Here is a 27,978-nt window from a genome sequence, read left to right as displayed (position 1 = left end):
CTGCCTGAGCCGTCAGTCTCTCCACACAGCCTGTTACAACTGGGGACTGTCTACTGGTGGCTGTTTCCTAGGGAACAGCATTCAGCCACTGGTCACACAGTTACTCAGGAACCCCCTGTCCTTCACCAACCCAGTCCCTGGGAAGTCTACACAGAACCCACCTGCTTGAAGAATAGGAGGTGACCCTCTGGTCACTAGGGGACTCTGTCCACAAAAAACCCTGTGAGTCATTCTACAAGGCTCCGGGGAAAAAGGACTCCCAGACAGGGGCCCAGTCCAGAAAGAAATAAAACCTTGGCCCAAGGCCCAGACTTTCAGGGAAACCAGCTGGCCTCTTAGGGGCTGGGCAGGGGGCGGTGGCAGGGAGGTCACCTTGAATTGAGGTCTCTCTGGAAGGAAATGTTTTCTTATTTAATCATTCATTCATCAACTATTTATAGTTGTGACATTTATTCCTGCATTCAACAAATATTAATTGGGAGAGGCTAGGTAACTCTCGCTTTTAACTATACACTTTTGAATTGTTTGCATTCGTTATTACAAAGAGCCTGTGCCGCTTTTGTTTAAGCTTCATTTTTAGTTAATTTTTAATAATGAGTGATACATAAGTACATTCTCCCTGTGACCACCATGATGCAAGGTAACTTACACCATGATGCATGGGTGGTAGCTTTCCAAACTTCTTTTGTGCATTTCCATACAGACCCATAGAAAATTATAGAATCATTTTGTGTATGTATATATATGCTACTATGAATTAGTCTGTAATTTTTTAAAAAGGAATGAAAATTTAATCTATTGAGGTGCTATTATGTGCTGGGTGTGGCTAGGTGCTAGAGATACCGCAGTAAACAAGGCACAACTGCTCCTTGAGTCTCGTGGGGGATACAACCGAACAAAGAGATCATTATAATACAATCTATTAAATGCAATGAAAATGGAAGAAACGGAGCTGTGGGAGAGCCCAGAAAGGGTATCCATCCCAGCTCAAGGGTGTGTATGGAATCAGGGAGTATTAGTCAGGTGTATTTATGTTGCAAGTGAAAGAATACCCACCAAACTAGTGAAATAAAAGTGGGAGAGGATGACTTACTGAGTTATAAGAAATCAAGATGTAAAACTGCCTTGAGGCATGACTCCAGGGACTCAAACAATGTCAAAAAATATATGTCTCTGTCTCTTCTTTCATCTCTTTCTCCACCTTTCAGCTCTGCTTTCCTCTGTTTTGGATTTGCTTTCAGACAGGCTTTCTGCACATGGTGCCAAAGATGGCCAGAAGCAACTCCAAGCTTGCTTAATTCTTGTAACTGGCAACCCCAGTGGGAAGTGAGATCCTCTCTCCCAACAATTCCAACAAAACTCCAGTGAGTCTCATTGGCCTCACTGGAATGACATGCCCATCCAGGAGCCAATCACTGTGGCCAGGGGAATGGGATATGCTCATTGGCCAGGCTCACCCGCAGAGCCAGGGGCCCATATCTGAACCCCATGGATAAGAGCTGGGGAGGTAGTGGCTCCCCAAAGGAAAATTGAGATGCTGTTTTCTGATCCAGAGGAAACAAACGTTGCATAGGCAAGATAAAAGATCCCCACTGCAGAAAGCTTCCTGGAGAAGTTGACCTCTAATCTGAAAACCCAAGGATGAACTGGACTATGAGAGGTGACGGGGAGGTAAGGAGCAGAAAGGGTGCTCCTGGCAGAGGGAACAGCATGCGCGAAGGTCTGGAGAGTACTGCTTGTTCCAGAAAATGTGAGGGATTTACTCTGACTGATGGCTACTGTAGGAGGAGGGAGAGGAAGAGATGAGATCAGAGAGAAAGGCCGGATGCCTTTAGGGAACTGAGATTTTATCCAGCCCCCTCCCACTCCTTCCCCCACCTCCCCACCCCCATCCCACTCCAGGGATCATGACTCAGTCATGGGGTTTTCACACTTTCCTGCTTCAAGCTTGGCAGCTTCTATATCTAAGGGGATGTGTCATTCATCAGCAGATCATGTCACCCCACTGAAACACTCTGTGGGTTCCGTAATGTCAGCCAATTATCAACGATTAGACCACAGATCTTCCAGGGTTGCACAAGGCAAAGGAATTCCAACTGGAAAATCAAGGGAGAGGCTTCCCTGGTGGCTCAGTGGTTAAGAATCCACCTGCCAGTGCAGGGAAAACGGGTTCAAGCCCTGGCCCGGGAATATCCCACATGCCGCGGAGCAACTAAGCCCATGCGTCACAACTACTGAGCTCGCGTGCCAAAACTACTGAAGCCCGCGTGCCTAGAGCCCGTGCTGCTCAACAAGAGAAGCCACCGCAATGAGAAGCCCACGCACCGCAACGAAGAGTAGCCCCTGCTCGCCTCAACTAGAGAAAGCCCGCGCGCAGCAACGAAGACCCAACACAGCCAAAAATAAAAACAAACAAATTAATTAATTAATTAATTTTAAAAAAAAGAAAGAAAGAAAATCAAGGGAGCATTGATACATACACAGTCCAGTGCATAGCACACAGATGTGCAGGCGAGTTTTGCTCAACTGGAAAGAGGGAATCACATTGTAACTAGGGGTACAGCCACCTTTTATTGATTGTGTCCTGTTCTCTAGCAGCTGTCTCCTTTCCTCCTCAGAAAAACCCTATGAAGGAAATGCTTTTGCTATCCCCATTTCACAGATGAGAACTGAGGCCCAGAACTTAAGAGATTTGCCCTAAATCTCATATGCATGATCTCTTTTTAATCCTCACAATGGTGTGTCCCCATTTCAAATATGGAAAACTGAGGCCCAGAGAATTGAAACAACTTGCCAGAGTTACACAGCAAAAGTAAGGTGGGGGAGGGGGGCTCATACATTGCTGGTGGGAATGTTAAATGGTACAGCCACTTTCAAAAAACAGTTTGGCAGTTCCTCAAAATGTTAAACATATAAAAAGAAGGAAGTAATGCCATTTGCAGCGACACGGATGGACCTAGAGATTGTCATACAGAGTGAAGTAAGTCAGAAAGAGAAAGACAAATATTGTATAATATCGCTTATATGTGGAATCTACAAAAATGGCACAGATGAACTTATTTGCAAAGCAGAAACAGAGTCACAAATGTAGAAAACAAATTTATGGTTACCAAGGGGGGGGAAGGGGGATGGGATGAGTTGGGAGATTGGGATTGACATATATACACTACCTTATGTAAAATGGATAACTAATGAGAACCTACTGTATAGCACAGGGAACTCTACTCAGTGCTCTGTGGTGACCTAAATGGGAAGGGAAACTAAAAAAGAGTGGCTATATGTACATGTATAACTGATTCTTTTTGCTGTACAGCAGAAACTAACACAACATTGTAAAGCAACTATACTCCAATAAAAACTAATAATAATAAAGGTTAAACATAGCATTACCATATCACCCAGCCATTCCACTCCCAGGAATATGCCCAAGAACGGAAAACATACACCCACACAAAAACGTGTACACATAGGTTCATAGCAGCATTATTATTATAGCCAAGAGTAGAAGCAACCCAAATGCTCAACAACTGATAAATGGATAAATAAAATGTGATATACCTTTTTCACAGAACTAGAACAAAAAATTTCACAATTTGTATGGAAACACAAAAGACCCTGAACAGTCAAAGCAATCTTGAGAAAGAAAAACGGAGCTGGAGGAATTAGGCTCCCTGGCTTCAGACTATACTACAAAGCTACAGTAATCAAGACAGTATGGTACTGGCACAAAAACAGAAATATAGATCAATGGAACAGGATAGAAAGCCCAGAGATAAACCCACGCACGTATGGTCACCTTATTTTTAGTAAAGGAGGCAAGAATATACAATGGAGAAAAGACAGCCTCTTCAATAAGTGGTGCTGGGAAAACTGGACAGCTACATGTAAAAGAATGAAATTAGAACACTCCCTAACACCATACACAAAAATAAACTCAAAATGGATTAAAGATCTAAATGTAAGGCCAGACACTATAAAACTCTTAGAGGAAAACATAGGCAGAACACTCTATGACATAAATCACAGCAAGGTCCTTTTTGACCCACCACCTAGAGAAATGGAAATAAAAACAAAAATAAACAAATGGGACCTAATGAAACTTAAAAGCTTTTGCACAGCAAAGGAAACCATAAACAAGACGAAATGACAACCCTCAGAATGGGAGAAAATATTTGCAAATGAAGAAACTGACAAAGGATTAATCTCCAAAATTTACAAGTAGCTCATGCAACTCAATATCAAAAAAACAAACAACCCAATCCAAAAATGGGCAGAAGACCTAAACAGACATTTCTCCAAAGAAGATATACAGATTGCCAACAAACACATGAAAGAATGCTCAACATCATTAATCATTAGAGAAATGCAAATCAAAACTACAATGAGATATCACCTCACACCAGTCAGAATGGCCATCATCAAAAAAATCTACAAACAACAAAGGCTGGAGAGGGTGTGGAGAAAAGAGAACCCTCTTGCACTGTTGGTGGGAATGTAAATTGATACAGCCACTATGGAGAACAGTATGGAGGTTCCTTAAAAAACTAAAAATAGAACTACCATACAACCCAGCAATCCCACTACTGGGCATATACCCTGAGAAAACCATAATTCAAAAAGAGTCATGTACCACAATGTTCATTGCAGCTCTATTTACAATAGCCAGGACATGGAAGCAACCTAAATGCCCATCAACAGACGAATGGATATAGAAGATGTGGCACATATATACAATGGAATATTACTCGGCCATAAAAAGAAACGAAATTGAGTTATTTGTAGTGAGGTGGATGGACCTAGAGTCTGTCATACAGAGTGAAGTAAGTCAGAAAGAGAAAAACAAATACCATATGCTAACACCTATATATGGAATCTAAAAAAAAAAAATGGTCATGAAGAACCTAGGGGCAGGACGGGAATAAAGACACAGACCTATTAGAGAATGGACTTGAGGACACAGGGAGGGGGAAGGGTAAGCTGGGACGAAGTGAGAGAGTGGCATGGACATATATACACTACCAAACGTAAAATAGATAGCTAGTGGGAAGTAGCCACGTAGCACAGGGAGATCAGCTCAGTGCTTTGTGACCACCTAGAGGGGTGGGATTGGGAGGATGGGAGGGAGGGAGACACAAGAGAGAAGAGATATGGGGATATATGTATATGTATAGCTGATTCACTTTGTTATACAGCAGAAACTAACACACCATTATAAAGCAATTATACTCCAATAAAGATATTTAAAAAAAATGTGATATACCCTTACAAGGGAATCTTACTCAGCAATAAAAAGGAATGAACTAATGGCACATGCTACAGCATGGATGAACCCTGAAAATGTGCTAAGGGAAAGACCCAAAGGAGCACATAGTATATGATTTCGTTTATATGAAATGTCCAGAATAGGAAAATGTATAGAAACAGAAGTTAGATTAGTGGTTGCCTAGGTCTGGGGTGGTGTGGGGGGATTGGAGGGAAATGGGTAGTGACTAATAATGGATATGAGATTTCTTTTTAGGGTGATAAAAATATTCTAAAATTATGGAGATGGCAGCATGGCTCTGAATATATTAAAAACCATTGAATTGGACACCATAAATGGGTGAATTATGTGGTATGTGAATTATATCTCAATAAAGCTGTTAAAGAAAGTTTTAAACAAGAAGGGGATGGACCTGTGACTATGACAGCAACCACAACTGCTGTTTGAACATCTGCTCCTACTATGTGCTTAACTGAGCCAACAAAATGGGGGAGGGGGACAGAATATATTAGCTCACTTAATGGAAAAGCCCACAGGCATTTCAGGTATGGCTGGATCCAGGACTCAAGCAATGTCAGTGGGGCTTTGTCATGCTCAGATTTGCCTGTATTGCCTTCCTTCTCAAGCAGGTGACAAAGAAGATCTCAGTAGCTCTAGGCTGCTTCTCTCTTACCATCCCTGCCACCCTGGGGAGTACTTTTTTTCACCTAGTTTTAATAAAGGTTTTGAGGGAGGGTTCCCATTGACCTGGCTGGGGTCGCCTTTGAATTAATCTCCATGGCTAGCTTTGATGGGCCAGGACTGATGACATGACCTACCCCAGAGCCAAGGGGCATGGTCAGCTTCACCCAAACCACATGGTCCAAAGTGGAAGTGGGTGAATCCCCAAAGGAAAGTTGGGATTCTGGGCGGGTATGAGCCGCAGATGCCCACAGTATTGGGCAACACTACACTGCCCAAGTTTGATTCCTGTTTCCTCCACATGCCACTGTGACCTGGGCAAAGTACTTAACCTTTCCATGCCTCAATGTCTTCGTCTGTAAAATGGAGATAATAATAGTGTGTACCTCATAGGACTATTCTGAGGCTTAAATGAGATGAATTCAGTAAATTCAGACTGGGGGGTGCCTAGCAGACAAGTATTCAGTATATTATCTGATACTATCACACACGTGCTACAGAGCCATCACCAGTTACCCGTGTCACTTTTGGGACAGCAAGAAAGTAGATGATAAAAATATCAATTGCTGGTCAAACAGGAGTTTGGGGGCAACTGTGAGGAAATGGGAAGGACAGCCTGGGTACTTCTGAGTGACTGGATCAGGGCTACTTATGGTACCTCTACTTCCCCCAGCAGTGTACCTGCCACTGTGTTGTAACTGCTCAACCCCCCGAGACTGTGAGATCGCTCTTCGATTCTTAGTGGTTATGGGTTTTGAAGTTCATGCAATTTTAGAAAAAGAACACAAACTATAAATATGAAATAGGTAAGAAAGTATTTATTGACAAGGAAAAAATATAACTCACCTCAAATTATTGGATACTTGGAGAGTCAAGACCCCTTCCTCTGGAATCTCTTCAGGCAGTTTACACAGAAATACTTCCCGATTGTACCCTGGCTGCCCCTCACTCACCCCAGAACACTCTAGAACTCCTAATACCGCCCAGTACTCGTAAATCATAGTCAATCTGCCTTTGAGCCCAATAAAGATTTTTCAATAAATGTTTGTTGAATGACTAATTGGTCAAATGGCTACACCCCTTATTAATCTTCACAATGGACAATCCACACCCACACAGTAAGAGCCAGATGCTTTTTTTTTCTTCCTTTAAACAATGAAGATCCTGCCCAACTGACGCCTCTGAGATGAGACTGACCTGGGTTAACTCCTGGTTCTGAGTTCTGCCTTGGGTGAATCACCTCCCTTCTTGGAGACTAAGTTTTCTCCTCTGTGCAATGGGCATAGTTGAGAGGAATAAATGAGAATGGTCTGGAGCATGTAAGTAGTAACACAGTGCCTAGAACATGTGTCTAATAAATGAACTTTAGTTACTTTTCACTTTTTAGTTATTTATTTAACCAGGTAATACTTCCAAAAACTACGCAAGGGTGAAAAAGTGGGGCTCCTTCCTCCATGTTCCTTTTTCCACCCCAGACGCAACCACAATTACAGGTTGCGAGACAGTTTCAAATTTATAGAAATGCTGTAAGAATAATTCAGAGAATTCCAGTACGCCCTTTACCCAGATTCACCAATTTTTAATATTTTGCCACATTTGTTTTATCATTTTCTCTTTCTTCATGTGAATATATTTATGGATTACTAATATTTATTTTTTGAAACCATTTGAGAATAGATTACAAACATCATGCTCCATGTACCCCTTAATATTTCAACATATCTTTCCTAAGAACAGGATATTATTTTGTGTAACTAAGCACGGTTACCAAATTCACGAAATTTACCTTAATATAATACTTTAATCTACCACCCATATTCCAATTTTGTCAGTTGTTACAATAACATCCTTTACAGCACTTTTTTTTCCCCTCAAGTACAGGATCCAGTTCAAGACCATGTTTTGCATTTAGTTATTATGTCTCTTTAGTTTTCTTTCATTTGGAATGATTCCTTAGCTTTTCTTTGTCTTTTATGACATTAACACTTTTGAAGAAAGCAGGCCAGTTTTTGCATAGAATGTTCCTCACTTGAGATTTGTTCTCTTAACATTGTTGTGTAACAGATTACCCCAAATTCTGAAAGGACGGAAATTCAGAAAGGGGGTAGTAAAGAAGACTTACATCCGGGCCCTCAGCTGGAACACTCAAAGGTTAGGGGTTGGAATTATCTGAAGGCTCATTCATTCCTATATCTGGCAGTTGATGCTGGCTGCTGGCTGGGGTTTAGCTGGGGCTGTTGGTTAGAACACCTATACCAGGCCTCTCCATGTGCCCTGAGCTTCCTCACAATATGCTGGCTGGGACAGAAGGGCAAGCATCCAAGTGAGAGACAGAGAGAATGGAGGAAGCCATATTGCCTTTTATGACCTAGGCTTGGAGGTCAAGTAATGGCACCTTCACTGAATTCTATTAGTTGAAGAAGTTACAATGTTCTGCCCAGGATCAAGGCCAAGGAACCTGGACTCCACCTCTAGACAAGACATGTTGATGTCACTTCATTAGAAAAGTATTTGAGATGGGACACATATTGGTGTGACCATCTTTGGAAAATACAGTCTGCCCCAGTGTGATTTAAGTTATGCATCCCTGGCTGAAATATGGCTTAAGTGATGTTGTAGCTTTCTCAGGGGATCACATTTGGAGAAACATGATGTCCACCTGCCCCTCCTTGCTGATGTCGATTTTGATTTCCTGGTGAAGGTATACTAGTCCTCCTTGAAACTAATAAGGAATCTACTGGGGGGACAAGTGAAGACCAACGAAATATTTTGTTCCTCATAAATTTCTCCAAGCCCTCAGATTAGCATTCATTGATGATTTTTGCCTAAACCAATCTATGATGGTTTTAAAATACTATATATATTTTTACTCACGTAAGTATATACATTTCTGCACTTTGGATTTGTTTGTTTTTTTGTAAAAATTTATCTTGGAGTGCATTCCACCTTGATACAATCTTTTCCAAGGGTAGTTATTATTTTAATAATGGTGAATCAATTTTATTTTAATGATGGTTGCTCCTGCTCAATTCCTTTGCTGGTTTTCTCCCTGTCTCTCTGACCTTGATGGTGTTGGATGTGCCCCACAGCTTAGTCCTCGGATACCTTCTCCAATCTAATCTCCTGCCTTGAAATACTATCTAAACACTGACTTCCCTGAATGGATGGCTTCAGCCCAGACCTCTGTCCTGAACCTGAGGGCCAGATCTCTACCTGCCCCTTCCACATATCCACTTAGAGATCTGACAGCCATCTCAAAATGGATATGCCCCAAATCCAGCTCCTGACTTTCTCCCCACCCAAACTGCCCCATCATGTTTCTAACCATCTTAGTTAATGTCTCCTTCATCTCTCTATTTGCTCAGGCCAAAAATGTGAGCTCCATCTTGGATTCCTTTCTGCCTCTCACCGCCCCCTTCATTCAATCATCAGCAATTTTTTTGGCACTACTTTCAAAATACATCCAGCATCCATACTCCTCTGTTGATACCATCTCTGGCCAAGCTACTATCATCTCTCACCCAGATTATTGCAGCAGCCTCCTCACTGGTCTCCTTGCTTTCACCTTTTTTCTCAATAACTTACTCTCAAAACAGCAGCCAGCATTAAGGTAGAATCAGATCATGTCCCTTCTCTGCTCATATCCCCCCATGGCTTCCTTCTCACTTAGAGTAAAAGTCAAAATCCTTACCCTGACCCCCAAGGCAGGGGATCTGGTTCCCTGCAATTTCTCTGACCTCAGCGCCCTACTCTCCTTTCTGGCTGGAACGTTCTTTCCTTACATCCTCACCTAGCCCACTCCCTCTTCTTCAAGTCTTTGCTTAAACGTCACCTTCTCAGGGAGGCATTCCCTGAACACTGTTAAAAATTGCAAACCCCGCCCCCAAACTTGTCTTACACTCTGTGTCTCCATCTCTGCTTAATTTTTCTCCATAGCGTCCATCACCATCTAACATACTATATATTTATTTGTTTATTTATTGTCTATCTCCCTCCACTAATAAGTCAGCTCCAGGAAAGCAGGGACCATGTCTGCTTTCTACGCAGAGGCATCCCCAGTACCCAGCACAGTGCCTCATAGGTGCTTAATTAATATTTATTGTATGAATGAATGAAACATCTTTGTACCAACCACAAACCTTGTCGAGAGCTGCATACACAGTGTCTGGGTTAATGAAATGAAGACTGAACAGCACTAGTCCCAGCTGTAAGATCAATGAAATGAGGCTGCTGTTCCGGTGACTTATGGAAGTTCCCCTGTCTAAACAAGTCTCTCCCACGGTCCAGGAGCTGATAACATGGGCAGTCAGGCTGGCTGGCACCAGACTGGACCCGGATGTGGTAATCAGGCCACATCACAGGGTAAGGGGAACTTTGTGGCCAGAGGCTCCAGTGGTAGACGCCAAGCTGAGCATTTGGAGGGGAAGCTGATGCCTGTACCTCGAGCTGAAACAGAAACTGTGGTGGCTGACGAGGAAGCATGCCCCGACCTGTGCCCCTCGGCCCTCAGCCACTGCCGGCTTTCTAATAGACTACAACTATTTTTTGGAGGGAAATTTTTATTGAAGTGTAACATACATACAGAAAAGTGCACATACACAAGTGACAGCTCAATACATTTTCACAGAGGCAACACACCAGGGTAACTAGCCCCCAGACCAAGGAACAGAACTTTTCCAGTCCCCTAGAAGCCTCCTTCCAGCCTCTATTGACACCCTGAATGGTAACCATTACCCTGATTTCCAACACCAATGGTTATTTTTACCTGTTTTGAACTTCGTGTGTTGGCACAATACAGCATTAATTCTTTCATGTATGACTTCTTTGCACAACATTAAGCTTGCAGCATCAGCTTTTTGACCCTGCCTCTTCCTCCACAAGCTCAGACTGGGAAAGGGGACCTAATAATAACTCACCTTGCTGCTGGTTTCAATGTGCCAGCAATTCCTTGGAGCCTGAAACACATCTAGTGGGCTGGAGCTGTTACTGCTCCCATTTCACAGATGAGGGCACTGAGGCACAGCCAGGTTAAATAGTTTGCCCAGCTAGGAAGTAGAAGAGTCTACATTTGAACCCAGGTCTGCTTGATCTCTGAGCTCATGTTCTTACCTATCATACACATTTCTTATCAATAAAATGACCCTTTACTGAGCACCCCCTTTGGGCTGGACATTGTGCATGACCTTTACGTCCATTGATTTTCCCAGCCCCTGCATGAATAATATGCCTTTATCCCTGCTTGACTGATGAAAACAGGATTCGGAGAGATCACATAGCCTAGGAAGGCATGAAAATAGAGACTTAAACCCTACTGTACTGATTCCAAAATCCAATGCAGGGTGGTATCAGTATCCAGTATTTATGTATATCTTTCAAATACACCTACAGAGTTTTTCAAAGAAGAGGCAACAACAATAGCAGTTATCTTTTGTAGGGCCTCTCTGAGCCAGATGCTTTGGGCAAAGATTATGAATGATTCCCCCCAATATCTGTTCCTGCCCCTCTTTCCTAGTAAGAGAACACCCGATTCTTAGCTGGACACACAGCTTCCCACAGCTTTACCACATATCCCAGGCTTCTTCGCAGCAAGGTGGAGTCATGCAACTAAGTTGTAGCTAATGGAAAGCTCCTCCCCTACATATCCCCTGGACCCACTTCTGGGTCCTGGCCTTCACAAGGAATGGGCAATGTTCTTCCCCTCACTGTTCCCTTCCAGCTGGCTGAAATGACAGACATGGTGTTGGGGAGCCTTCTTGGACCATGTGGACAAGGATGCCCCTCTAGGGATGGAGGAGCAACAAGGTAGGAGCCTAGGCCCCCACTCCATGGCGCCATCCTGGCCCTGGAGCACTCATACCCCCTCAGATCCAAGGTAGATTTAAAAAAGAAATTAAAAACTGCTCTCTTCACTGAAGTATACATTTTTAAGTGGTTAAAACGGTGAATTTTGCGTTATGTGTATTTTATCTCAATTACAAAAACAACTTTTCCCTTGTTAAGCCATGGTTATTTGGGGTCTCTAGTTTGTACTTTAATATATAGTACCTTATGTTCATAATCTTTATTTCTTAGATCAGCATCAAGAGAGAGGAAGTATGGTCTCTCCTTCATGGCTGAGGGGCTGAGGCTCAGAGCCGAAGGGATTTGCTCTAAATCAGCACCAGAGTCCACCCTCTGGGACACCAAGTCTTATGTTCTTTCATTATACTGGGAATTGGCAAACTGTGGCCTGTTGGCCCTTGCAGCTGAAAATGGTTTTAACATTTTTAAAGGGCTGAAGAAATGAGAAGGAATAGGTAGACAAGAAAAAAGAGGGGGAGGAAAGGAATATGCAACAGAGGACTTAAGTGGCCTACAAAGTCTAAAAGATTTACTATTTGACCCTTTACAGAAAAAGCTTGCTAACCGCTGAATTAACACTATTTTTTAAAAACGCTCAGTTTCTCTGCCTGGGAAATGGAGGATTAAATATTTATTTAATAAAAGCAGGAAGATATGTATTAGAGTCACACACGGCTCTCATGGATCGAGAGAAGAAGCTAGGATGGGAGGATATAAAGGGTTTGCACTGGATAAACCAACCCGATTTACTGAGAGGCCACCGGCTCCTGGTGGAAAGATGCTGGGTTAAGACAGGAAGCTAGGTTGCTGTTGTCTAACTGAATTACCTTGGGCAAGTCCCTTCCCCTATCTGGGGTGCTGGTTCTCATCTACACATGGAGAGCTTGGACTACATCTGTCCTCTTGGTTTTATCTACTCGGTATCCAATTCCCCATCCTCTGGTAACAGCACCCAGATTTCCCTGGGAGCCCCCTTCCTTACTCCCTGTCCATATGAAACATATGGGGCTAATTCCATCCTTGGCTCCAAGGGAGTACAAATGCCCTGAAGCAGGCAATCAATACCTCATCCCTCTGCCCACAGGGACTGGTTCAGGGATAGGCATGGGCCCCAAGTGGACCAATGAGTCAACCCTCAGGTTTTTTCTGGAGTCATTGGGAAAGCATTGTTTACTTTCTGCTGAGCTAGACCAGTATGAAGAGAGCCTGAAGCTCAAAGGTGGCCACTATTGAGAGAGTAAGAGAGAGACTGAGTCCTGATAACTTATGAGCCCCTGAATTTAGCTGTATGTGAAGCCAGCATATCCTGGGACATGTTATTCTCCATGAGCCAAATGTTCTTTTTTTTTTTTTTTTTTGTCTTAAGTCACTGTAGCAGATGATGTTGATCCTCTGCCCATACCCCCTTGGCAATCATTATTTTGATGCTCAACGACCTTATGGCTGCCAATTCCCAGCCCCTGTGCTCTCTGTCTGAGGGCTTTGTCCCCCATGAGCATTTAGTACAAACAGACTGAGAACGCTGGGGCGGGGGGGTTCACCCTCCCCAATGACTGACAGGAGTCGGTGGATAAATACCCCGACTCCCTTGCCCACTGAGTGGGCAGTGCTGAATTGTGTTCTGCTCTGTGTCCCAGAGCCCCATGATGGGGCTGAGCCTCAGTCGCCCAAAGTGACTACCTGCTCAGTGACCCCCCCCTTATATTGGCTTCTTTCCCTTCCCCATCTCACTTACCACTTCCTCCACCAGCGCTTCCCAGAATCATCTCCCAAATGAACTACTTGCTCACAAATCCTTGTCTCAGATCTGCTTCTGCAGGAACCCAACCTAAGCATTTCCTAAGATCGGTTTTTCTGTCACTCACAGCCAAAAGTGCTCTGGCTGACATGCAGTTTAAGCTTCCTTAGAAAATCTTTGGCTCATAACTATATTTTTCTAACATGCTTTTCAGCTGAAAAGCAGTACATGCACTGACATATGGTGGGCCCCAATAAGAGAATCCCTGCCCCGATGGCCCCGGGACAGCTCGGTGACCCACCCTGCCCGCTCCCTCTCCCTCACACAACATCCTTTCTCCAAGCCCAATCATTCCGAGGCCCCAGCCAGCTCCCCCGGCAGCCCTAGGAGACAGCCCCAGTTCCTCCCTAGGACTCTCTTTCATCTACAAGGCCTGCCAGTGATAAGACATTCCACGTCATCTTCCCGTCCCTGATCTTTGAAAGAAAGGTAACCGTCTAGGGCTTGTGATGTTACCACTTGGGGATAAAAGCAGTGGGAACAGGGAGGTTCCTAAGAGGTCATCATTCATTCAACCGAAATTTATTGAGTGCGTGCACAAGGCATTTTAAATTGCAAACAACAGAATCAACTAGAGCCAGCTTAAGGAACAAAGGATTTATTAAAGGTATTAGGCGGTACCACAGATGCTAAATAACCCCACTGTAGCCAGGAGCATCAAAGCCAGGAGAAATAAAAAACTTCACTGCTGAACTATTCCAACAGAAACATCTCTGCTGCCTCTGCCACCTGCTCAGGACTTAGGGAACTAGGGGCTGGCAGCTACAACTCCACTACTATTCCCTAGAAGGACCAGATATCTCCACCGTTGTGCTTGCCAGAAGATTCTACCACTTGGCATCCCCACAGCTTGTTTTTGCCTCTAAGGCTTACCAGGGGAAACTGGACCACATGAATCACTCCTGCTTCAAGGAAGTCTGGGAAATCTAGTTTTTCACTTTCTAGCTGTTACAGTACAAGAAGCCACATTACAAGGGGATTGGGACAAGTGTTGAGTGAGCCAGTCTGTAATGCCTGCCACAGGCCACAAACAGTGACAAAGTCAGAGAAGTTCCCTGCTTTCCAAGAGCTCACTGTTGAGAGGGGGAGACCAACACTAAAGAGTTAATTCCAGGAGGGATAAGCATTACTTAAGGGACATTTTTTTAAAGTTATGAGAACACAGACTAGGAGGACCTGATTCCTACAGGGTCTCCTGAAAGAGGTGTCACTGTATATGACTGTGAAGGTGTTTAGAGGCTAACCAGGTAAAATAAGAGCAGGAGGAAACAGCATTTCAGGCAAGGGAAAAGATGTGCAAAGGCCCAGTGGCAGGGAAGGTGAGGGGTATGGGTGGAATTGAGAGAAGGAAAGTTGACTGGAGAATTGAGAACAGGGGGAAACAGGGGAATGAGATAGAGAGGTGGGAAGGGAAAAGGCCATGACCTTGTAGCCCATGTTGAGGAGTTCAAACTGTCTCCTAAGGGCAATGGTGAACCACTGAAGACTTTTGAGCAGGGCAGTGACATAAAAATAACTGTTAATATTTACTGAGCACTTATTCAGTGCTAAACCTTTTCCTAAGCTCTTAACATGTATTATTTACTATATATTTGCAATAATCCTATAGGTTAAGTTCTATGGACCATGACCATAAGTTTCTCTGCCTCTCTATGCCTCAGTTTCCATTTATACACAATGGGAGTAATAATAGAATTTACCACAAACAGTTACTATGAGGATTGTAATGAGGGTTTGGCACATGGGGAACTGTGTATGTATTAGCTTTTGCAACTATTGTTCCCATGTTACAGATGAAAAAGCTGATGCCCAGAGAGATTAATCAACTTGCCTGACATCACAGAGCTAATAAGCAATAGAATGGACGGAACAGGGGTGGGGAGGCTGGGAGGTGCTAGTGAGCATGGAGAAGCCACTTCTGGACCACCCGCTGGGGTCCACATGGTCAGCCTCTGCTCTGATCGGTTGGTGCCCAGGTCATATTTCAATATCACCCCTGGTATTACTATACATATAATGTTGTTTTGTGACTTTAATATTTACATAAATGCTATCATACTAAGAGTTTACTTCTGAAAGTTTCTTTTTTCATTCGACATTATATTTTTAAGACCTCTTTAGATCTAGTTTATTCATTTTTGCTGCTCAATGATATTCCTTTATGGGGATATGTCACAGTTTATAATATCCACTCACCCGCTGACACCTATACTGTCGATACCACTTTTGGCCTATTATGGGTGAAGCTATCCATCCTTACAGGTGTGAGAGCTTCTCTACAGTGAATACCTGGAAGTGGGATTGCTGGTCACAGGGTGCATGCCTTTCAAATGCCAAACTGCTGTGTATGAAAGTTTCTGTTTCCCACTTCCTCACCAATAATAATACCACCATCACATATGGCGCTAAGTCTGTGCCAAGCACCTTTCTCAACATTTAACATGAAATAGCTCATGTAATCCTCCTAAGAACCTTTGAGTTAAAGACAATTCTCATCCCCATTCGACAGATAGAGAAATGGAGGCACAGAGAGGTGAAGTAACTAGTTCCAAATCACCCAGCTAGGAATGGCAGAGCATGGTACCAACCCGAGGAAGCTGGTTCCAGAGCCTGAGCTGTTAACCACTCCTCTACAGTTTGCTGGGTTTTGATTTTCAAATTGTTGCCAGTCCACAGCTGTGAAATGTCTCTAAATGTTTTAACCTGCATTGCCTGCTTTGGAGGGATCTTGAGGCTCTTGCCATCCATTTGTTGGCCAGTCAGTTGTCCTCTTTGGAAAAATGACTCTTTATAGACTTGGCTGCCCCTGAATTTCTGATCTTCAAAGCAAATGTTCCTGGAAGCCAGAACTCCAGGCAGGGCCTGGCACAGAGTAGACACTTGGTAAAAATGTACCGACTAACTGGTAGTGTCTCTCACCTGCCCTTCCTCTCAGAAGCCTGATGCTAATTAATAAAACTTCTGCTTGGATTACTGGCTGATCATCTGTGTTTTGGGCACATGAGCAGCTCCCTGTCCCCAAAACCATTTCCCCCTCTTGTGATCTGACTCTAGTCTACCTCCCTGACCTCATCTCCTTCGACTCCCCCTTCCCTTGTTTCTCATGAACCCCACTGGCCATCGTCCCATCCCTTCAGTCAGCCAACTTCACTCCCACCTCAGGGCCTTTGCATATGCCATTCCCTCTGCCAGGAACACTCTTCCAGTGGTGGCTCCATCTCATCCTTCCTGCCTTGGCTCAAATGCTACAACCTCAGAAAGGCTTTCCTGACTCCCCATGTAGAGGAAATAGAGGCATGAAGGGATTAAGCATAATTCTCAACAACTATACAGCTGGAGTATTGGTAAGATTTTAAAATTATGTTATCTTACTATGTGCCTATATTTCCAATTTTTTTCTAAAATGGTGATGTATTCCCTACATGAATTTTTTTAACCCAAATTTAAAATTAATTAAGAGCCAATCCTGAGAGGACAAATGAGTTTCTGGGGTTCTATTTCCCAAACCTCCTGCCTCAATACCTCAGCAGGGTTGAAATAAGACCCTAGCATTTTGCAACCTTCAGGATTTCCTTACTCCCCAATCCCACTCCTGTCCCCTTCCACTTGACTATTATCTGCCCTTGGCTCTGAATCATAAACCCGAAAGCAAAGCCTCAGATCCAAAAGCCTCTCTGCTAAACAACCTCCCCTCCCTTGTGAATGTTTCTGATCTGCAAAATGGGGATAATAGGGGCTTCCCCGGTGGTGCAGTGGTTGAGAATCTGCCTGCCAATGCAGGGGACACGGGTTCGAGCCCTGGTCTGGGAAGATACCACATGCCGCGGAGCGACTAGGCCCGTGAGCCACAATTACTGAGCCTGCGTGTCTGGAGCCTGTGCTCCGCAACAAGAGAGGCCGCGATAGTGAGAGGCCCGCGCATCGCGATGAAGAGTGGCCCCCGCTTGCCGCAACTAGAGAAAGCCCTCGCACAGAAACGAAGACCCAACAGAGCCATAAATAAATTAATTAATTAATTTAATTAAATTAAAAAATAAAGCAAATAATTTTAAAAAAGGGGGGGATAATAAAAGCACTTATTTCACAGGGTAGTTAGGAGGAGTCAGCGTCATGGTGCTCAAAAAATATCTAGCAGAAGGACGGCTACTACTGTGGGGAAACCACACTGTGAGATGAGTCTGGAATCAGACAAACCCTGGATTAAAGCCTGGCTTGCTGTGTGACCTTGAGCAACTCACTTGATCTCTCTGAGCTTCAGTTTCCCCATCCGTGAAATAAAGATTTAAAAATCCATACTAAGTCCATTAGCATGTCTTTTGCTAGAAAAAAGGAGCCAATAAAACACAAACTGGCTTAACTAGAACAGGCTATCCTGCTTCCCTCACAGGACGTCCAGGTCAGGCCACCTGTAGGACAGAGGTAGTTCTAGCAACCTAATGATATCATCAAGGATTCAGGTTCTTTCCGTCTCTCTGTTCTTCCATCCACAGTGTCGGTTTCCGCCTAAGGCTGGTTCTCCTCGTCATCGTAGGATGACTGTCAAGAGCTATCAGGGCTACAGGCATTCTCTTTCATGTCCAACAGGAAAAGAGGGTCACTTCCAGACCCTCTCCTGAAAGTGAGGAAGAACTTTCCAAGAAGCCTCTGGCAAACGTCTCCTCACTTCTCATTGGCCAGACTTGGGTCACATGCCCATTCCCAAACCAATCTCTGGCAAGGGGATGCAATTCCCATGATTGGCTTACGTTAAATGGGTCCCAGGCCTGTGGCTGAGCTGGAATGGATATCAAGGAGTCAACTACAACTGTCCACTACACCTGCCTCAAAGGGTTGCAGGGGGAATGAAATGAGATCGTGCTTGCAAAACCTAGCACTCCGTAGGTGCTCAACTAATAGTAGTTCTTATTACAATAATTATCAACATCATGATCCTCATTTGGGGGCTTTGGTATCAGACAGACTTCGTAAACACCAGTTCCTCCACTTCTTAGCTGTGTGGTCTTATGAAAGCTGCTAAGCTTCAAATCTACTCTGTAAAATGGAAATGGTAAGTGTTCCTATCCCGCGTCATTACTGTGTGGCAAAAAGTTAATCATGCTTTTTTTTTTTTTTTTTGGCCTTCCCAGTAGCAACTTGGGTGGTCTTTTCCCCTCCTCAGTAGATGTGGTCCAGGTGAGGGAGACTCCCTTTTGGCTCCGGGAGTGGATGCATTATCCTCACCTGCATTCCTGCATCCCTCAAGCCAATGTGACTGGCTCAGGGAAAGCATGTGATCCAAAGTGAACCAATGACAGGCAGCTCTGGAACTCTGCTGGTGTTGCCAGGGAAAGGGGTGCTCTTTTCTCCCTAGGATCGCTGAGCTGGGAGGACAGAAGCTGAAGATGTCTTGGTCACCTCATGGGAAGGGCCTGCCTGAGAGTGAAGCCAACAGAAGGGAAAGCAGAGATGGGAGCTGAAGAGAGACACAGGCCTGTTGACACTGTTGAGCTCCTGAATACAGCCATGCCTGAACCAATTATATCGCTGGACTTTTCCTTATGTGAGCCAATAAATTCTCCTTTAGACTAGTTTGAGGTTCTGTTACTTGCAATGATGAGTTTGGAGTCCAGCCCAGTTCGGCTGATGTGGGGAATCAGAAAAGGAGATAGTCCTCTGAGGGCAGGACCATACCTGCCTGAATCAGCTTAGTGTCTTGAGAATTTTTCCCAGGCCAATGCATAGAACAGAACTCCAGAAATATCTGGAGTTAAAAGCAGAAATATTCTGATGAGTATCTCTCTGGACTTTTCCTCTATGCTTATAGTAAACAGGCATATACACACACATAGAGGAATATGTTTTACAAAAGTGGAATCACACTGTATGTTTTCAACTCAAACACCACCTCCTTAGAGAGGCCCTCCATGACCACCCTATCTAAGTAGCTCTGCCTACCTCCCACTCTCTTGCATTAAAACCATGGACCTCAGATTGGGACTTGAACCCACACGCTGGGACTCGAACCCAGCCAAAACCCACGGTCTTTTAATTGAGATCACACACCTCTTTTCAGGACTTAATGAAGTTCAGGTTCTTGATGTCTCATCACAGAAAAAATTCAGTGAGAGACAAAGTGATAGATAAGAAGTGGATTTATTTAGAGAGAAACACACTCCACAGACAGAGTGTGGCCCATCTCAGAAGGCAAGAGTGGCACCAGAGTATGGGGTTGTCAGTTTTTATAGGGGTGGGTAATTTCATAGGCTAATGAGTGGGAGGATTATTCCAGCTATTTTGGGGAAGGGAGTGGAGATTCCCAGGAATTGGGTCACTGCCCACTTTTTGACCTTTATGGTCAGCCTTGGAACTGTCATGGCGCCTGTGGGTGTATCATTTCGCTTGCTGATGTGTTGCAATGAGCATATACTGAGGCTCAAGGTCTAGTGGAAGTTGATTCATCTGCCATCTTGGACCTGTTTGGTTCTAATCAGTTTCTGTCCTGTCCCCAGGCTATGTTATTCTTTAAAATGTTGTGCCCTTCCCCCTTCCCTCCTGTTTCAGCATCACAGCAATTTTCATTACCTAAATTAACTTTGTTTTCTTGTGCTCTCTTTCTCTTCTTCCAGAATTTCTGCTCTACCAGGGCAGGGGTTTTTCTCCGCTCACCACTGCTGTGTCCCTAGTGCCTTGAACAGAGTGGCTAAGAATTCAATACCTACTTGTTGAATAAATATCATTCTGTAGTTGGTTTGTTTATTTTCACTGAGTGGTGTGATCACAAACATCTTTCCAGGGTAATAGATATGAATCTGTCTCGATCTTTGAGAGGAACCATGGAATTCTGTTGATTGGATGGGCCATGTTTGTTTCCCAACCCTGTTGAATGACTGTGAGTGAAGTAAACGGCCAGATGAACCAGGGGTTTCGTGAGTCAGTACCTCCTCCCCTGCAACAAAGTCAGGCAGGGGGAAGGAGAGCCCCCCCAGCCTTTAACAGGCTGATTCACAGAGAGAGAAGTTAAGCAAACAAGGGTAACTTCGTGTTCTAGCAAGAATTTCCCAGGCAAAAACAGTCCTCAAACACAAAAGGCAAGGACAGGCAAATAACTCATTGATTGCCTCTGCAGTGGAGGGTGGAGTTGTTTATTAATTCCCCCACCCCCAAATGGAATTAACTTAAATTTTTTTTTTCTGGTTACAAAAGTAGTATTGGCTTATTATTATGAAAAATTGTTTTCAGACAATACAGAAAAGCATGAAGAAGAGAGTGAAAAACAGTTATAATTTTAGAGCAGTTTATAAATTATCTCAGATTTTTTTCAATGCATAGAAGTATGTTTAAATCCTAAAGTCCATTTGTGCTTTTTTTTTTTTTTAATTAAACAGTAACAGCTAAGGCTTAATGAATACTTACAATGCTTGTGCTAGTTGCTCTCGATGTATTACTTCATTTTGTCCTAACAATAGTTCTGTATGATAAGCACTATTATTAACCCTACCTTACAGATGGGGAAACTGAGACCCAGAGAGGTTAAGTATTTTAGCCAGCGTCATACAGCCATAGGTAGTCAAGCTGGGATTCAGACATAGGTGGTCTGCCTTCAAGGTCCATGACCTTAACCGTTATACTACATTGCCAAGGCAGAGCACAGGTCCTTTCCTAAGTTAATATCCATACATGTGAGTCATTTTCAGTGTCTGCATTTACTCTTCCATTAACGAATAATTGGAATGTTTCCACTTTTCTCCTCTTAGGAAACAGAGAGGAATTACCCTTTTGGTCTTTAAATGAGGTTAAAAACAAACAAACAAACAAAAAAAACAAAAAACAAAACTGTGGTTAGATGTCACAACAACCAGTATTTCCAACCCAGGAGAAGCAAAAAAAGTAGTGCAGCATCACTTGGAAGCAGTCTCCCCATTAGGCATACATATATTATCTGGGGAGGGGTTACTTTAATTTGAGAAACATCTAAATATGTACCTGGCGTCATTCTAAGACTTCATGAATATTAGTTCATTTAATCTAAAAATAATACTCTGAAATGCATACTGGGGAAACTGAGGCACGGGGAGGGTAACTTGCCCAAGGTGACAGAGGTAGTAAGTGGCGGTGCTGGGGTTTGGACTCTGGAAATTTGACTCCAGCATCTGGTTTCTTAACTCCTATTCTAATGGGCCTCTAGGTCTACCAGCTGGCCCAAGTGATCCAACCAGCCCTGGGGTCCTCAGAGCAAGCCTGCATTTAGTGGTGGACTGCAGGCAGCAAGGTGAATATCTTTTTTTTTTTTTTTTTCTTTTAAACTACATCCAGCTCAGAGTTCTTAGGTCCTAAGTCCATGCAGGCTCTGCTGTGTTCCATGCTCAGGGTCTCACAGGCTGAAGTCTAGACAGCAGTCTGTCTAAATCCTTATCTGGAGGCTCTGGGAAGAATCCACTTCCAGGCTCATTTAGGTTGTTGGCAGAATTCAGTTCCTTGTGGTTGTAGGACTGAGGTCCTGATTTCCTTGCTTGTTGGTCGTGGAGGCTATTCTCTGTGCAATTAGATGCTTCCCATATTCCTTGTCCCATGGTCCCTTCCACTTTTTATTTAAGGTGAATATCTTAACTGTCACTCAGATTTGTCTTGAATAAGAACCAAAGGGACAGGGAAACCCCTTAGTAACTGGTGCTCAGTTGGGACTTATCTTTTGTTTCAGTCTTGGTTGGGGCCTCTGTGCTGGTGTGAGGTGTCCCTTTCTGGAGAGAGCTGGATCATGTCTGCTGGGCCAAGAAGGGGGAGACTTCCCCAAACCAGCCCACTAAGCCTTGGCCCATCACCCTCCTTGGGGATGCATGAGGGGAGACTTGAAGACTACTTAGGAAAAAATAAAGATTAGAGAGAGTTTCCTTGGAGAGGATTTTTTGTGCTACTGTGTGCATAACACATGATAGGTGCTTAATCCAAATTTAATGACTTATACTGGCACTGTTCTAGGTATTAGAGCTTCTGAGAGTCTAAAGGGGATGATAGATAATAAGGAAGCAAATTTTTATAAGAAACAGAATATTATGCCAAGTGAAAGAAGCTAGACACAAAAAGGCCACGTATATGATTCTATTTATATGAAATGTTCAGAATAGTTAATCCACAGAGACAGAAAGTAGGTTGGTTTCTACTGCCAGGGATGAGGGGAGGGGAGAATGACTGCTAACAGGTACAGGGTTTCTTGTTGGGGTGATGGAAACGTTTGGGAATCAGACAGTGGTGATGGTTGTACAACATAATAAATAGATTAAAAGCCACTGAATTGTATGCTTTTGAATGCTGAGTTTTATGTTAAATGAATTATATCTCAACAATAATTTTAAAACATTTTAAAAAGAGAAAACCAGGATAATTTCACATGGTGATATGTGCATTGAAGACAAGAAAGTAAAATGTTGCAAGAGATAGTAGCTGGCTGGGGTAAGTGGGCAGAGTGGTTCCTGAAGGCCCCTCTGAGGAAGTGACATTTGTGATGGAACCTGAATTATAACTAGGAGGTACTATATAAATATCTAGAGGAAGGGAGATGAAGGATCAGCATGTGCAAAGGTGCTGAGCTGGGGATGAGCTTGCCACATTCAATGAGTTGAAGCCCACTGAGTTGGGGTGCAGAGGAAAAGGTACAAGAGAAGGTCAGAGACCACTGCAGGGGCAAGAAGCAGACCAAACTGGGCACTGTAGATAACTAAGAGGACTTTGGGTTTTGTTCACAGTAAAATGAGGGGCCATGGGATGGTTTTGAGCAAAAGAGTAACGTGATCCGATGAATGCTTAAAAAGGATCACTTGGACTGCCATGTAAAGTAAACAGCAGGTGAGTAAAAGTAGAAGCATAAAATGTATTGATAAGTAACACCCTTTGACACTGTGCTGTGACTAGGAACATTCAGTCATCTTTCACAACCTAGAAATATGCCAGCTTGTCATATTTATTTAAAAACAGGAAGTCAAGGCCATGGTTATTTTGATATCTCTCTCTGTGACACTGTCTCACCTCCCTATTCTGTGAGTCACCAAGCTCTGTCAATTCTTCCTTCCCCGCCCACCCTGCTTCACCTTTGTATCCTTTTCACTGTCCCCACTTTGAGACCTGGTGACAGATGGAAACACTGGTTTCCAGGCTGCCCCTGGGCAGACCTTTTTTTCTTTCTCCCTTTAAAAAATATTCTTTTTCTCACTTTATGCCATATGTTATTTGCAGACAAAAATTACTAAAATAATGACAAGTAAGAAAAAGGGGGAAAATTATCCATGGTCCACAATGCAGAGATAGCTATTATCAAAACAACATTTTAATATATGGTATGCCTGTCCTTTTTTATTTTTTGGTTTTAGATTTTATTTTATCAAGGTTATACATGCACATGAATTGAAAAGTCAAATTTTCTAAAAGCAGAAGTCCCCACTTCACTTCTTCCTCCCATTTCCCCCTCCCCAAAGGCAACGACTTCGACTACTTTAAGCTAAATTTTTTATATTTAATTCCATGTCTCTAAATAACATGCTTCTATTGATTGCCACTTCTAAATTTTTCAGTTTTCAGAATAATCTGCTTTCCCACTCTAGGATATGAGGGTTCTGCTCTCTTTCCTTACCTACACTTGGCCCCAGCACATATGTGTATACCCTTCCCACTCCCCCATCCTCTCATGATAGGTATATGGTAATTTTGGTGAGATCAATATTTACTAATTACATAATTGTGACATTCACCACTGAGCACCATGGTAAACTATGATGTCCTTTTGCTTTTCCCCACAGCGTTTTTTTGTGTTGTTGTTTGTTTTGTTTTGCTTTTTTAGTTTATTTATTTATTTTGTTTTTGGCTGCGTTGGGTCTTTGCTGCTGCACGCAGGCTTCCTCCAGTTGCGAGCGGGGGCTACTCTTCGTTGCGGTGCGCGGGCTTCTCACTGCGGTTGCTTCTCTTGTTGAGGAGCGCGGGCTCTAGAGCGCAGGCTCAGTAGTTGTGGCACCCGGACTTAGTTGCTCCACGACATGTGGGATCTTCCTGGACCACGGCTCGAACCCGTGTCCCCTGCATTGGCAGGCAGATTCTTTTTTTTTTTTTAAAGGAATTCCTTTATTTTTATTATTTTTATTATTTATTTATTTTTAGCTGTGTTGGGTCTTCGTTTCTGTGCGAGGGCTTTCTCTAGTTGCGGCAAGCGGGGGCCACTCTTCATCGCGGTGCGTGGGCCTCTCACTATCGCGGCCTCTCTTGTCGTGGAGCACAGGCTCCAGATGCGCAGGCTCAGTAGTTGTGGCTCACGGGCCTAGTTGCCCCGCGGCATGTGGGATCTTCCCAGACCAGGGCTCGAACCCGTGTCCCCTGCATTGGCAGGCAGATTCTCAACCACTGCGTCACCAGGGAAGCCCCAGGCAGATTCTTAACCACTGCGCCACCAGGGAAGTCCCAGTTTTGTTTTTTTTTAAAGTTGATTATTGTCTTGTTCTCTGACCCCGCTCAAGCTGACCTAATTTTCTCAGTATTTGTTATCAGTTCAACTCTAAACTCTTTGTCAGTGGTGCAAGTATCCTCTCAACTCCTTCTAATGCCTCAGAAACTCTATGTGTTCACCTTCTTAAAGAAATTTCCCTGGAGCCTTCAGACCTGCTGGAATCTAACCTGTTACCCACTCTGGTGCACAGCTGTCATCCTAGGATGTCCGTTCACCATCATCTGGGGATTCCATCTGCTTCTCCACTGTGCTGTGTTTCTGTTTCCTGGGTCCTGTGTCTTGTTCTTCCTTGTCTCACCACAAACACACACACCCTTTTTGGTGTAGCCAAAAAGTACAGCCTCCAGTAACTCCCTGAGAAAGAGTGTGTGGGAAGTAGAAAATTTTCAACTTCCCATATCTGAAAATGGTTTTATTCTATCTGCTCCCTTGATGATTGTTTGGCTGGGTATAGAATTCTATGTTGGAAATCATTTTCCCTCAAAATTTTGAAGGCATTAATCCACTACCTTCTTATGTCTGAATTTTGGTGAAGTCCAAAGTTATTCTGCTCTTGATACTTTGAAGTGACCTATTTCTCCTTCTCTTCACAAATTTGTTCTTGGTATTTCAAAATTTCACAATGATGTGCCTTGCTATGGATCTATTTTTATCCAGCATGCTGGGCACTCAGTAAACACTTTCAATCTGGAAACACATGTCCTTTAGTTCTAGAGAATTTTTGTGAATTATTTTATTGATGATTCCCCCACCCGACCCCGTTTCTCTTCTTTCTCGATAAAATGCCTATTTTTCAGATGTGGGATTTTTTAGACCGGTCCCTGAAACAATTTATCTTTTCTCTCCTATTTTCTATCTTTGTCTTTTTGTCCTACTTTCTGAGACAAACTCTCACATTTATCTTCCATCTCTTTTATTAAATTTTTAATATCTCTGCTTTTAATTTCCAAGAAGCCCTCTTTGTTCTCAAAATATTCCTATTTTTAATAGCATCTTGTTCTTGCTTCAGGATAACTCTCTGAAAAGTTGTTTTTGATTTTTTTGTTTTTTTAGTTTTTTTTCTTTCCTTCCTGCATTGTCTGTTTTCTTTAGTTACTTTTCTCTATTTGCTTTGGTCTCAATTTTTCATTTAAGACGGTACCCTCAGATGTCTGATATTTCTTGATTTTCTGCTCATATTTAAGAGTAGGGGACCAAGAAGCTGATCATTGTATATATTGGGAAGTGGGCTGTTGACATTGAACTGGGCCATTTGTTGGGAACCCCCTGATGTTAAAACATCTTTAGGTGATTCCTCTGAGTCTAGCCAGATTTTCTGGAGAATATTCTTCCAGTCTCCTACCTGGAATGGAGTGGCCTGGGAAAGACCACTACATATAATTTGCCTGGCCCCTGGATGTGAGCAATGGGGCCAGCCCTGCAGATGTGGCAAAGGACTGGAATAGGGTATCTCAGCGTGCAGGCCCCAAAACAGCCCCCAAAAGTATACCCATGTTAAATTCCTGGAATCTGTGAATGGTATCTCATTTGTGAAAAAGGTTCTTTGCAGCTGTGATTAAGTTAAGGCTCTTGAGATGAGGAGATAGTTCTGGGTTATTCAGGTGGGCCCTAAGTGCCATCAAAAGTGTCCTTATAAGAGAGAGGCAGAGGGAGATGAGAAGCTTGGAGGAGAAGACAATGTGAAAACAGAGCAGAAAGAGATATGTCCACAAGCCAAGGAATGCCAACAGACACCAAAAGCTGGAAGAGACAAGGGATGGATTCTCTCCCAGAGCCTCTGGAAGGAGGATGGCCCTGCTGACACTTTGATTTCAGCCTTCTGGCCTCCAGAACTATGAAAGAATATGCTTCTATTGTTTGAAGCCACACAGTTTGTGGTAATTTGTTACAGCAGTCCCAGGAAACTAAACACAAGATTTCACTTAATCCTCCTGTTTTCAATACAGTAGCTCTGCCTGAAAATGTGCTGGGGCCCCAAGTCCAGATACTCTGTTTTACTGTCTCCAAAGAATAAACCTCCAGCCTTTTGCATAGGTAGGTGGCCAGTTACCTAGAGTCGGGCGGGGGCTGGGAGGATCTGCAAATCTGACTGCTCCTCAAACAGACTTTTAGGGAATTTCCTTTATTTCACATTCTCCTCTCTGCTGCCCACTCCTCTCCCCAATTTTACTTTCAGGAATTGGTACCACCAATTCCCGAGCCTTTGGGAGGGATTTTGGGGGATAAATCAGGTTGGCTTTGACTTTCCCCTCTGCTGCCTGAGGATTGGGTTTTCTCAGTTCTGCCGATTAACCCATCTGCTTTCTGTTCTCCAAAATGTTCTCACTATTGTCTCCTCTCCCGTTCTCCAGTCCTTAACGGTTTATGCCTTTAAAAAAAATAATAAATCCCTTTACTGTCAACCTAGTGGAGCCAAGGGGTGTAGCAAAAGTAGAAGTGTGCATTCAGTTGGCTGTTTTCCCAAAAGTCTCAATGGGCTAATCTTAAAATGACGCTCTGTACATCTGCTGAAATCCCACTTCCTCCTTCCCCAGGGGTCCACGCCTAACTCATCTCTCCATTCCCTGTGCCAAGAATGGGGCCTGCCACATGGTAAGCATGGAGATGATTTTTTTTAACAGGATCATCCTCAGCAGTTGTTACCAAGTGTGATTACCATAAGAAATTCTTTTTTTTTTTTGGCCGCACCGCGTGGCATGCAGGACCTTATTTCCCTGACCAGGGATTGAACCCATGCCCCCTGTAGTGGAAGTGTGGAGTCTTAACCACTGGACCTCCAGGGAAGTCCCTACCATAAAAAAAAAAAATTTTTTTAACATCTTTATTGGAGTATAATTGCTTTACAATGGTGTGTTAGTTTCTGCTTTATAACAAAGTGAATCAGCTATACATATACACATATCCCCATATCTCCTCCCTCTTGCGTCTCCC

General features: G+C 43.4%; 1 long non-coding RNA gene across 1 annotated transcript in view; it reads right to left on the bottom strand.

Moving 5' to 3' along the window:
- LOC309614435 overlaps positions 1 to 27,978 on the bottom strand; it is a 35,289-nt gene extending 7,311 nt beyond the window's left edge. The window contains exon 1 of the long non-coding RNA XR_014236173.1: positions 162 to 27,978. This is a non-coding gene — a long non-coding RNA (uncharacterized lncRNA). The remainder of the gene's footprint in view (positions 1 to 161) is intronic.

This window comes from Balaenoptera borealis, assembly GCF_965194805.1.
Source record: "Balaenoptera borealis genome assembly, chromosome: 16".
NCBI lineage: Eukaryota > Metazoa > Chordata > Mammalia > Artiodactyla > Balaenopteridae > Balaenoptera > Balaenoptera borealis.
This window is presented reverse-complemented; position numbering and strand designations above follow the sequence as displayed.